The sequence below is a fragment of the Homalodisca vitripennis genome, chromosome 8, assembly GCF_021130785.1.
Source record: "Homalodisca vitripennis isolate AUS2020 chromosome 8, UT_GWSS_2.1, whole genome shotgun sequence".
NCBI lineage: Eukaryota > Metazoa > Arthropoda > Insecta > Hemiptera > Cicadellidae > Homalodisca > Homalodisca vitripennis.
The window spans coordinates 18857178-18871468 of NC_060214.1; the positions used below are offsets into that span (position 1 = coordinate 18857178).

Genomic DNA, 14291 nt, shown 5'->3' on the forward strand with positions numbered 1-14291 from the left:
GACGCTTCACTAAGCGGAAGGTGAATCAGTGCACCAGTGTCGGATACAAGACGCTTGCACTAAGCGGAAGGTGTGAATCTGCACCTGTGTCGGATACCAAGACGCTGCACTAAGCGGAAGGTGAATCTGCACCTGTGTCGGATACCAGACGCTGCACTAAGCGGAAGTGTGTAGACGCTGCACTAAGCGGAAGGTGAATCTGCACCAGTGTCGGATACCAGACGCTTCACTAAGCGGAAGGTGAATCTGCACCTGTGTCGGATACCAGACGCTGCACTAAGCGGAAGGTGAATCTGCACCTGTGTCGGATACCAGACGCTTGCACTAAGCGGAAGGTGAATCTGCACCTGTGTCGGATACCAGACGCTGCACTAAGCGGAAGGTGAATCTGCACCTGTGTCGGATACCAGACGCTGCACTAAGCGGAAGGTGAATCTGCACCTGTGTCGGATACCAGACGCTGCACTAAGCGGAAGGTGAATCTGCACCTGTGTCGGATACAAGACGTTGCACTAAGCGGAAGGTGAATCTGCACCTGTGTCGGATACAAGACGTTGCACTAAGCGGAAGGTGAATCTGCACCTGTGTCGGATACCAGACGCTGCACTAAGCGGAAGGCGAATCAGTACCAGTGTCGGATACAAGACGCTTCACTAAGCGGAAGGTGAATCTGCACCTGTGTCGGATACCAGACGCTGCACTAAGCGGAAGTGAATCAGTACCAGTGTCGTATACAAGACGCTGCACTAAGCGGAAGGTGAATCTGTACCAGTGTCGGATACAAGACTGCACTGCTGAACTAAGCGGAAGGTGAATCTGCACCTGTGTCGGATACCAGACGCTGCACTAAGCGGAAGGTGAATCTGCACCTGTGTCGGATACCAGACGCTGCACTAAGCGGAAGGTGAATCTGCACCTGTGTCGGATACCAGACGCTGCACTAAGCGGAAGGTGAATCTGCACCTGTGTCGGATACCAGACGCTGCACTAAGCGGAAATGGAATCTGCACCTGTGTCGGATACAAGACGCTTCACTAAGCGGAAGGTGAATCAGTACCAGTGTCGGATACAAGACGCTTCACTAAGTGGAAGGCGAATCTGCACCAGTGTCGGATACAAGACGCTTCACTAAGGGGAAGGTGAATCTGCACCTGTGTCGGATACAAGACGCTGCACTAAGCGGAAGGTGAATCAGTACCAGTGTCGTATACAAGACGCTGCACTAAGCGGAAGGTGAATCTGTACCAGTGTCGGATACAAGACGCTTCACTAAACGGAAGGTGAATCTGCACCTGTGTCGGATACCAGACGCTGAACTAAGCGGAAGGTGAATCTGCACCTGTGTCGGATACCAGACGGTGCACTAAGCGGAAAGTGAATCTGCACCTGTGTCGGATACCAGACGTTGCACTAAGCGGAAGGTGAATCTGCACCTGTGTCGGATACCAGACGCTGCACTAAGCGGAAGGTGAATCTGCACCTGTTTCGGATACCAGACGCTGCACTAAGCGGAAGGGGAATCCGCACCTGTGTCGGATACCAGACGCTGCACTAAGCGGAAGGTGAATCCGTACCAGTGTCGGATACAAGACGCTTCACTAAGCGGAAGGCGAATCAGTACCAGTGTCGGATACAAGACGCTTGACTAAGCGGAAGGTGAATCTGTACCAGTGTCGGATACAAGACGCTGCACTAAGCGGAAGGTGAATCTGCACCTGTGTCGGATACAAGACGCTTCACTAAGTGGAAGGCGAATCAGTACCAGTGTCGGATACAAGACGCTTCACTAAGCGGAAGGTGAATCTGCACCTGTGTCGGATACAAGACGCTGCACTAAGCGGAAGGTGAATCAGTACCAGTGTCGTATACAAGACGCTGCACTAAGCGGAAGGTGAATCTGTACCAGTGTCGGATACAAGACGCTTCAGTAAGCGGAAGGTGAATCTGCACCTGTGTCGGATACCAGACGCTGAACTAAGCGGAAGGTGAATCTGCACCTGTGTCGGATACCAGACGCTGCACTAAGCGGAAGGTGAATCTGCACCTGTGTCGGATACCAGACGCTGCACTAAGCGGAAGGTGAATCTGCACCTGTGTCGGATACCAGACGCTGCACTAAGCGGAAGGTGAATCTGCACCTGTGTCGGATACCAGACGCTGCACTAAGCGGAAGGTGAATCTGTACCAGTGTCGGATACAAGACGCTTCACTAAGCGGAAGGTGAATCTGCACCTGTGTCGGATACCAGACGCTTCACTAAGCGGAAGGTGAATCTGCACCTGTGTCGGATACCAGACGCTGCACTAAGCGGAAGGTGAATCTGCACCTGTGTCGGATACCAGACGCTGCACTAAGCGGAAGGTGAATCTGCACCTGTGTCGGATACCAGACGCTGCACTAAGCGGAAGGTAAATCTGCACCTGTGTCGGATACCAGACGCTGCACTAAGCGGAAGGTGAATCCGCACCTGTGTCGGATACCAGACGCTGCACTAAGCGGAAGGTGAATCCGTACCAGTGTCGGATACAAGACGCTTGACTAAGCGGAAGGTGAATCCGTACCAGTGTCGGATACAAGACGCTGCACTAAGCGGAAGGTGAATCTGCACCTGTGTCGGATACAAGACGCTTCAATAAGTGGAAGGCGAATCAGTACCAGTGTCGGATACAAGACGCTTCACTAAGCGGAAGGCGAATCAGTACCAGTGTCGGATACAAGACGCTTCACTAAGCGGAAGGTGAATCTGCACCTGTGTCGGATACAAGACGCTGCACTAAGCGGAAGGTGAATCAGTACCAGTGTCGTATACAAGACGCTGCACTAAGCGGAAGGTGAATCTGTACCAGTGTCGGATACAAGACGCTTCACTAAGCGGAAGGTGAATCTGCACCTGTGTCGGATACCAGACGCTGCACTAAGCGGAAGGTGAATCTGCACCTGTGTCGGATACCAGACGGTGCACTAAGCGGAAAGTGAATCTGCACCTGTGTCGGATACCAGACGCTGCACTAAGCGGAAGGTGAATCTGCACCTGTGTCGGATACCAGACGCTGCACTAAGCGGAAGGTGAATCTGCACCTGTGTCGGATACCAGACGCTGCACTAAGCGGAAGGTGAATCCGCACCTGTGTCGGATACCAGACGCTGCACTAAGCGGAAGGTGAATCCGTACCAGTGTCGGATACAAGACGCTTCACTAAGCGGAAGGCGAATCAGTACCATTGTCGGATACAAGACGCTTGACTAAGCAGAAGGTGAATTTGTACCAGTGTCGGATACAAGACGCTTCACTAAGCGGAAGGTGAATCTGCACCTGTGTCGGATACCAGACGCTTCACTAAGCGGAAGGTGAATTTGCACCTGTGTCGGATACCAGACGGTGCACTAAGCGGAAAGTGAATCTGCACCTGTGTCGGATACCAGACGCTTCACTAAGCGGAAGGTGAATCTGCACCTGTGTCGGATACCAGACGCTGCACTAAGCGGAAGGTGAATCTGCACCTGTGTTGGATACCAGACGCTGCACTAAGCGGAAGGTGAATCTGCACCTGTGTCGGATACCAGACGCTGCACTAAGCGGAAGGTGAATCTGCACCTGTGTTGGATACCAGACGCTGCACTAAGCGGAAGGTGAATCTGCACCTGTGTCGGATACCAGACGCTGCACTAAGCGGAAGGTGAATCTGCACCTGTGTCGGACACCAGACGCTCCACTATGCGGAAGGTGAATCTGTACCAGTGTCGGATACCAGACGCTCCACTATGCGGAAGGTGAATCTGCACCTGTGTCGGATACCAGACGCTCCACTATGCGGAAGGTGAATCTGCACCTGTGTCGGACACCAGACGCTCCACTAAGCGGAAGGTGAATCTGCACCTGTGTCGGATACCAGACGCTGCACTAAGCGGAAGGTGAATATGCACCTGTGTCGGATACCAGACGCTGCACTAAGCGGAAGGTGAATCTGCACCTGTGTCGGATACCAGACGCTGCACTAAGCGGAAGGTGAATCTGCACCTGTGTCGGACACCAGACGCTCCACTATGCGGAAGGTGAATCTGTACCAGTGTCGGATACCAGACGCTTCACTAAGTGGAAGGTGAATCTGTACCAGTGTCGGATACCAGACGCTTCACTAAGTGGAAGGTGAATCTGTACCAGTGTCGGATACCAGACGCTTCACTAAGTGGAAGGTGAATCTGTACCAGTGTCGGATACCAGACGCTTCACTAAGCGGAAGGAGAAATTAGAGTTAAACTAAATAAACGCACTTTGTAACACACAGATCTCGACAAATATGAATGCACCAAACATGAAATAGACACAGATTCGGTATTGTTGTGGACAGCAAATGGCTGGTGGCGCTCTCTCTCTCTCTGCTGACGTTATCACAATTAGCCGATAGCAATAATAACCAGTGCCCTGCAGCGCTACGGCGCGTTGGCAGCCGTTACTTGTCATTACCTCCGCCCCGCCAGGCAATCCCTTCATATTAGAGGGAACCTTTCACACAGCGTGCGACCTACAGCATTGCAGAATTATGGAATGTTGAGGGGTTAAGGCGGTCTAAATTAATTGCAGTGCACTAATATTGCTTCTAATTTTAATTAAAGTATGCGTTCTAAAATGCTTTTTTTACTTTCAAGACCCTTAACTTGGGGATAAGTAAGGTACGCTGGTTAAAAACTAAACCTTAGTAAAATATGATCTAACTAATGTCTGATTTTTTTTCTTTTGTGGTAATTTAATTCTAATTTAAATTGTCTTCTTGAAAAATTGCTTGGCATCTGAAAGGTACAAATGTAAGAGTCAAGAGTTTCACTTGGTTCCTCATAAATCCAGGTTTTATCTACTAAATTTTCGTGCCCCTTATTGTTTTATTCTGTGTATTTTTTGTAATACATTCCTTTATTAAGAGGATTTCACTGTTAAAGTGTGGCAATTACTTATCATATAATAGTGCCACGTCTTTACTATTAAACACGAACAGGGACACTGTGCCAACTACAGTGAAGCTACACCCAATGTTTACCTAGTGCACTTGTACACCGTTGTTTTGGCCGTACAGTTATGGGAGACGTCTCTCATTGTGAAGATCATACTCAAGTGAGCCAACTACAGTGAAGCTACACCCAATGTTTACCTAGTGCACTTGTACACCGTTGTTTTGGCCGTACAGTTATGGGAGACGTCTCTCATTGTGAAGATCATACTCAAGTGAGCCAACTACAGTGAAGCTACACCCAATGTTTACCTAGTGCACTTGTACACCGTTGTTTTGGCCGTACAGTTATGGGAGACGTCTCTCATTGTGAAGATCATACTCAAGTGAGCCAACTACAGTGAAGCTACACCCAATGTTTACCTAGTGCACTTGTACACCGTTGTTTTGGCCGTACAGTTATGGGAGACGTCTCTCATTGTGAAGATCATACTCAAGTGAGCCAACTACAGTGAAGCTACACCCAATGTTTACCTAGTGCACTTGTACACCGTTGTTTTGGCCGTACAGTTATGGGAGACGTCTCTCATTGTGAAGATCATACTCAAGTGAGCCAACTACAGTGAAGCTACACCCAATGTTTACCTAGTGCACTTGTACACCGTTGTTTTGGCCGTACAGTTATGGGAGACGTCTCTCATTGTGAAGATCATACTCAAGTGAGCCAACTACAGTGAAGCTACACCCAATGTTTACCTAGTGCACTTGTACACCGTTGTTTTGGCCGTACAGTTATGGGAGACGTCTCTCATTGTGAAGATCATACTCAAGTGAGCCAACTACAGTGAAGCTACTACACCCAATGTTTACCTAGTGCACTTGTACACCGTTGTTTTGGCCGTACAGTTATGGGAGACGTCTCTCATTGTGAAGATCATACTCAAGTGAGCCAACTACAGTGAAGCTACACCCAATGTTTACCTAGTGCACTTGTACACCGTTGTTTTGGCCGTACAGTTATGGGAGACGTCTCTCATTGTGAAGATCATACTCAAGTGAGCCAACTACAGTGAAGCTACTACACCCAATGTTTACCTAGTGCACTTGTACACCGTTGTTTTGGCCGTACAGTTATGGGAGACGTCTCTCATTGTGAAGATCATACTCAAGTGAGCCAACTACAGTGAAGCTACTACACCCAATGTTTACCTAGTGCACTTGTACACCGTTGTTTTGGCCGTACAGTTATGGGAGACGTCTCTCATTGTGAAGATCATACTCAAGTGAGCCAACTACAGTGAAGCTACTACACCCAATGTTTACCTAGTGCACTTGTACACCGTTGTTTTGGCCGTACAGTTATGGGAGACGTCTCTCATTGTGAAGATCATACTCAAGTGAGCCAACTACAGTGAAGCTACACCCAATGTTTACCTAGTGCACTTGTACACCGTTGTTTTGGCCGTACAGTTATGGGAGACGTCTCTCATTGTGAAGATCATACTCAAGTGAGCCAACTACAGTGAAGCTACACCCAATGTTTACCTAGTGCACTTGTACACCGTTGTTTTGGCCGTACAGTTATGGGAGACGTCTCTCATTGTGAAGATCATACTCAAGTGAGCCAACTACAGTGAAGCTACTACACCCAATGTTTACCTAGTGCACTTGTACACCGTTGTTTTGGCCGTACAGTTATGGGAGACGTCTCTCATTGTGAAGATCATACTCAAGTGAGCCAACTACAGTGAAGCTACACCCAATGTTTACCTAGTGCACTTGTACACCGTTGTTTTGGCCGTACAGTTATGGGAGACGTCTCTCATTGTGAAGATCATACTCAAGTGAGCCAACTACAGTGAAGCTACTACACCCAATGTTTACCTAGTGCACTTGTACACCGTTGTTTTGGCCGTACAGTTATGGGAGACGTCTCTCATTGTGAAGATCATACTCAAGTGAGCCAACTACAGTGAAGCTACACCCAATGTTTACCTAGTGCACTTGTACACCGTTGTTTTGGCCGTACAGTTATGGGAGACGTCTCTCATTGTGAAGATCATACTCAAGTGAGCCAACTACAGTGAAGCTACACCCAATGTTTACCTAGTGCACTTGTACACCGTTGTTTTGGCCGTACAGTTATGGGAGACGTCTCTCATTGTGAAGATCATACTCAAGTGAGCCAACTACAGTGAAGCTACACCCAATGTTTACCTAGTGCACTTGTACACCGTTGTTTTGGCCGTACAGTTATGGGAGACGTCTCTCATTGTGAAGATCATACTCAAGTGAGCCAACTACAGTGAAGCTACACCCAATGTTTACCTAGTGCACTTGTACACCGTTGTTTTGGCCGTACAGTTATGGGAGACGTCTCTCATTGTGAAGATCATACTCAAGTGAGCCAACTACAGTGAAGCTACACCCAATGTTTACCTAGTGCACTTGTACACCGTTGTTTTGGCCGTACAGTTATGGGAGACGTCTCTCATTGTGAAGATCATACTCAAGTGAGCCAACTACAGTGAAGCTACACCCAATGTTTACCTAGTGCACTTGTACACCGTTGTTTTGGCCGTACAGTTATGGGAGACGTCTCTCATTGTGAAGATCATACTCAAGTGAGCCAACTACAGTGAAGCTACACCCAATGTTTACCTAGTGCACTTGTACACCGTTGTTTTGGCCGTACAGTTATGGGAGACGTCTCTCATTGTGAAGATCATACTCAAGTGAGCCAACTACAGTGAAGCTACTACACCCAATGTTTACCTAGTGCACTTGTACACCGTTGTTTTGGCCGTACAGTTATGGGAGACGTCTCTCATTGTGAAGATCATACTCAAGTGAGCCAACTACAGTGAAGCTACACCCAATGTTTACCTAGTGCACTTGTACACCGTTGTTTTGGCCGTACAGTTATGGGAGACGTCTCTCATTGTGAAGATCATACTCAAGTGAGCCAACTACAGTGAAGCTACACCCAATGTTTACCTAGTGCACTTGTACACCGTTGTTTTGGCCGTACAGTTATGGGAGACGTCTCATTGTGAAGATCATACTCAAGTGAGCCAACTACAGTGAAGCTACACCCAATGTTTACCTAGTGCACTTGTACACCGTTGTTTTGGCCGTACAGTTATGGGAGACGTCTCTCATTGTGAAGATCATACTCAAGTGAGCCAACTACAGTGAAGCTACACCCAATGTTTACCTAGTGCACTTGTACACCGTTGTTTTGGCCGTACAGTTATGGGAGACGTCTCTCATTGTGAAGATCATACTCAAGTGAGCCAACTACAGTGAAGCTACACCCAATGTTTACCTAGTGCACTTGTACACCGTTGTTTTGGCCGTACAGTTATGGGAGACGTCTCTCATTGTGAAGATCATACTCAAGTGAGCCAACTACAGTGAAGCTACACCCAATGTTTACCTAGTGCACTTGTACACCGTTGTTTTGGCCGTACAGTTATGGGAGACGTCTCTCATTGTGAAGATCTTGTTTTCAGATCTTGGCTTCAAGTGTACTATTGAAAGAAATTTATCGATAACGTACAACAAATTTTGAGAATTTTTCTCTGAGAAATCTTTAATTATATCGACATAAGTAAAAAGAAGTTTGTGTGTGTATTATTTATAACTTTGTCTCCTATAATTGTACGATTGAAATAACGTGATGATAACAATGCATGAGAGTGACCTGCTGTGGCTACAATCAAGATGGCTGCTGGTACACGGGTCTGTAAACAGAATCCCCGTGGGTTTCTTATAAATTGTGTACTTCTTTAAATGATGTAGTGTAAAAATGTTTGAATTTTTTCTAAACAACCGATAAAAATATCGGTAAAAAATACTGGAATTGTGTATGAAGTTTAACATTGTTCTTATAGGGCAAAAAACAAGATGGCCGCCACACAGGCGGCTCTTGGCACGGAGTAATCTTAAACTTGGACTGCAGATAAGAACGATTTACCGTCACGTTTACAGCCGTGGTGCACAGACTCGCAGAAATTATACTTTATAACATTCTAATGTAAGAAAATGATAGGTTGCATCTAAATTTGAAAACCATTGTAAAAATGAAATTTTACAACAAATTTATTATAACAATATTAGTAAAATGTGGAATTATGGGTATCTATGTGACATACAGGAGTTTTCGTTAACAGTGTATAACACTTTAGTAGCTGGCGGTCTGTTTCGTAGTTTAAATGAAGCTACGAGGGTCGCGCCATGACGGCCAGACACGTGGCAAGTCCGCGGTGTGCGCAGTAGTCGAACGCGCATCTTCCCCGCTACATTTGTCACTGCAGAGTTCACATAAACATGGCCGCCTCTAATGGTTCTCCCGCCAAATGTGAATTAAGAAGTGTTATGCGCTCTCAGGTGCGTTTGTTCGGTGCTTGTCCGTTTGTATTGTTATTTTATTTATTATTTCGTTTTACCTGAAAATTCACAATTCATCCATAACCCTTAACTTGGCGATAAATGAAGCAATGTCTACCATTAACTTATTTTTGTGGATATTTAATATTTCTCATTTCATTGTTTGTTTGCAACTAATATTAATTGCTCTAATCCAGTTTAATTTCACTAAACACCGCTTTAGCTGTACATCTATAATAGTGTAAACCGTTAAAAAATTTATATTCTTAAATATAAACATACTTCAGTTAAGTATCGTTTCCATTTTTTAATTCACTGGTTACATTTTGTTGTTAGTTGGAAATATATTAGCTTTAATTTGGCAAAAGATAGTCTGTGACGTTACAAGAAGACGTATTGACTTAAGCAATAACTAATGCAATAATAAATGCTTCTATACCAACAAAAAAACTAAGATTCCCGCTAAATACATTTTAGTGTTGGAGTTTTGTAGTAAAGTTCTGTAATGATACTTGTTAATTACAAACAGTTGTTACCACACTGACGGAGTTTGTAAGTAATCTTATCGTGAAACTTTTGAAGAGTTGTTTGTTTAGGAGGTGTGTACAGGAGCTGTTCTGTTATCGGCGATAAGGAGATGGCAGGAATTAACAACATATGGTACAAACTCACCTGGATAATATAATAAATAAATAAGTCGCCGTATTACAATCACAACTTTTGTTTCCCGTCTATCTGCCTGTACGTGGTTTTTATAAAAAAATTATATCCTTTGAATCAGTTAAGATAAAGTTATGAAACTCAAGAATTATATTAAACTTAGGTAGACCTTTTTGAAAATGAAATATACATCAAATAATTTTAACAGTTTTAAAATGGCTGACGTTCTTTTCTTTATTTTGCGTGTAATTATTTCCTCACCCACCTGACGAAGAGGATAGATTTCAATCCTCGAAACGTTGTGTTATACCTTTTGTAACATATAACGATGGAAAATGTCCGACATCCCAATATCATTTGAAAGCTTCCATCGCCAACAAAAAACTTAAAACAAGGAATCCTCATTGTGTTCTTTCGCTGTTCAGTTTCTCGACACTTGCGACATTTGTGTTCAAGGGTATTTAGAATTTAACCTATTTCCTGACACACAGGCCTATACGAGTACGTTACTGTACAGACGATACGCGGTAGGATGTTGGTAACCGCACTCAGTTAGTTGTCCGCAGATAACGGACCACAGATAACAGCTGTGTTCTATCTCTGTGTTGCCGCTGGAAACTTTAGTTCCGTAAGTTGTCTCCGGAAAGGGAAATCCAACAGTGTTTACTCTGCCTCGTGTAATCAAGACTAATAACGTGCCCGCCTTTGTCTACTTTAGCGGCTTCAGAGCCTTTCATCCGGTACGAAATTACGTGTTTTATAATCGGATTATGTCCGTTACAATATTGAAACTTCAAGTGTAGCCCAACACTTGGCTGAAGGAATTTTCTTGGAAATTTTAATAATTTCTTCATTCAACATTGTTCTACAGATTGTACGACCTAAATTTACAAATAGTTTATTTTAGTAATGTGTTTAATTAATTAAAAATAATTCGTTCAAATGTAGCCTGTGGCCTTGTAGTTCGTTTTTTAATATATATATATATATATATATATATATATATATATATATATATATATATATATATATATATATAATGAATTTGTCTATATGTCGTTTATATTATTGTAAACTAATTGACCGATTATTATGAAATTTGTATGTAAATTTATTTTTCCACGGAGAAGGTGTATATGCTATGCCCATTGATGTAACTCACCACCAGACAGCTTTGGAAAAGATATAAGTTTTCAAAGTGCCTGCACATTATAAACTGCAATTACGAGACAGTTAGGTATATTAAATAGCCAAACACTACTTGAAGGCGCTAAGTTTTGATGTGTATATGTCTTTAAAATATATTTCTGGTGATATTAAAGTGTCTTGAGTGTTAGACCGGATTATAATAAAGTACATGTACGTGTACACAATGGCTATAAACAAGCACTTTTGACAGATTTTCTTGATTGTGGTAACACGGTAAATTGTACATCGGCATTGGAAATATAATTCACTTGAACTAAAGTGCTCATACACGGACAAATGGTGCGAAATGCGTGGAAGCCGTGGGAAACAAATCAAATCAAATCGTTTAATTGCAGTTGACAATATACATTGCATAGCAAACGTCAATTTTCATGTCTAAATTTTTTCCATTCATCCCACATCAAGGCCACATTTAAACTTACAACATTCAAACATTCACTCCCCATTCATTCCATGCCAATTACGCCCACTTTCGGCGCTGGAGTCAGTTTCCTCATCGCGTGGTCTCCCAGTTGAATGCCAGAAACTCATCAACACTGTAGAAAGCGTTTGACGCCAGGCAGAGTTTGATACGAGTTTTTAACACCTTGGGCGTTGAGGCATTTTTTGAAACAGCTTGTGTATGGTATTGTGTCTTTCTTCACGATTGTAGAAAGCCGGCTGTTTTTATTTTTAAATGCACCGTCAGGGGAGACGTAATTTTAAAGATATATTTAAGTGGAGCTTTATTTTCTTTTTTCAGTTTTTTAAATTTTGTAAAATTTTAAATATTTGAACAATGACGTAAAAAACATATTTGAAATTTTTTCCGAATAATCTTTGAAATCTATCGAAAAAGTAAAAAGTTTACATTCGTGTATTAGCTATATATTTAAAGAAGACATCTCCCATAAATCTGCGAGTAGAACTATAAGTTGGTGAAAGTGCATGCGGTTAACAAGATATCAGTACAGTGTTCGTTTAATACGTAAATACGCATCTCTAATTTTAACGCTTCTAACTGTGTAATGGTTCAAATTAAAAATTTACTACCGTAAAATAAACTATTTACGGTAAACACAGATCGTTTATTTATTGTAGCGTAGTGGACATCATGAACTTCGCTCACAAGTACAACTAGAACGCTATGCAAAGTTGACGGACCGAATTATTATTGGATTCTGTCAGAACGGAAAAGAGAGTTTAACAGTAAAGATGCCGTGTTGACCCACCCTCCCCTCCCTCCTCCCCACCATTCTCTGGACCGACTGCCCAGAAGTGTTTGTCTTCCGGCGAATATTAACTTGACTTTTCGTCCCTTTAAACTTTCATTACTCCGAAGGAAGGCGTGGATCGGTAGAGATCGCGCGCATAAATAAAAATAGTAAAATCACTAATAAAAACACAATATATAATATTGCATTTTTTAAAATTTTGAATTAAAACTTAATCATATAAATTGAATAGCCTAAATGTGAGAAAGTTCCAATGTGGAGAGTGTTATTCTTGAAACAAGATATACGTAACTTCTTTGCATCTTGTATTTTTTTTTATTTTGAGTTTGAAATCTGAATATTGATAAAAAGAAGTCTCTCGTACACGGGAGTTTGTTTGTACTGGTTTAAGAAACTATAAGTATTTTGATTAGGACTTGCGTAAGATATTGTTAAAGAAATGCTAAGCTTTTTGAATGGAGGCGATAAATACATGACGTAGACTTTCTCCCGTGTTGTAGAACAACGTGAAGTGCTCTGGCCGAACGTCAACAGCGTGTAAGGGTCTTTGACAAACCAACTGTGGTGGCGGACAGCCTTAATTATGTTAGCTGTAATTAATTTCCTGATAGGATTGTCGGCAAGTAATTACCCAGCACTGTCCTGAGGCTCTTGGCACGCCATCGGTGGATTTGTCGTTTTGTTACGTTTGGGAGTTCAGTCGCCTTGTAAACTTCACTGTGTCTGTTGGAGAATGTTGAGCAAAACTTCGATACCGTGAAGGAAACTAGATTGAGTCTTTTCAACACACAGAAATAATAATTTTATTGAATTACGTTTTAAGCTGCTTTTTAGGAGTCAGCCTAAAAGTAGCTCCTTATGAACAATATCAAATCCCAACAAATGTACGCTCTTCTTTTTTTCTTGTAGAATCGGAAACAAAAAAAATATTTATTCAGTTGTTACACATGGTGTACATGAATGGCGTCACATGATTGAGAAAGTAAACGGTTAAGTTTACTATATACGCTTTATACTAGTATCTAATACAATATAATATTAACGATATTAAAAACTATTGTAAGTTGTATAACATTCAGAAAATGAATACAACGGCAGGTCAGTCAGGTAGCTTTTAAGATTATTTTTAAATAATTTATCATTTTCTATTTAGATTTACAGGCGTTGGTTGTTTAAAGAAATATACAGGGTGTCAATTAAGTCTGGAACCTCTTTTTTAATTTTTGAACCATAATAGAAAGAAATACCAAAGTTCACACGTGCTTACTGGTGATAGTAACGCACACATCTGCCCAATTACCGACCGGATAATCCCTTTGGGGGACGGTACACAAGGAGTCAGACAAAATTCTTAAATAGCAGCATAGGTCAAGTTTGGTATCAAATTAAAGGTCTTACTTAGCAGAGTACAATGCCGCAAACCGGACTTCAAAAGGTGGATTCATTCAGTAGTTATAGCTATTTGAATTTTAAAACAATTGAACAATGTAAATTATTAAGTATTACAAGTAAACACCAATTTTTAAGTACCTGTGATCAAAGTAAGTGTTCAAAATGTTCCCCTCCCATCATCTGACAATGTAGTAATCGAAGCCAGGAATCAATAATTATTACCAATAACACAACTACTGTTAGAATGTGAAAGTGGCAGATTGAGTCATACCCAGCATCCACAGAAACTTTACGTTTGGACAGGTATTATAGGAAATCAAATTATGGGCCCATTATTTATCAATGGTAATTTAAATGGTGACTCGTATCTAGCAATGCTCCAAAATGAAATAATTCCTGCACTACATTCCTGCTGCTCTTGGTCGACAATTTCAAATAATTTATTTCCAACAAGATGGTGCGCCACCACACTTTGCTCTCC

The 14291-nt window shown here is 42.7% G+C and overlaps 1 protein-coding gene across 1 annotated transcript in view; it reads left to right on the forward strand.

The window, feature by feature from the left end:
* Positions 1 to 14291, forward strand: part of LOC124367387 (mitogen-activated protein kinase 1) — a 317508-nt gene that overhangs the window by 64256 nt on the left and 238961 nt on the right. The gene's annotated exons all lie outside the window — the stretch shown is intronic.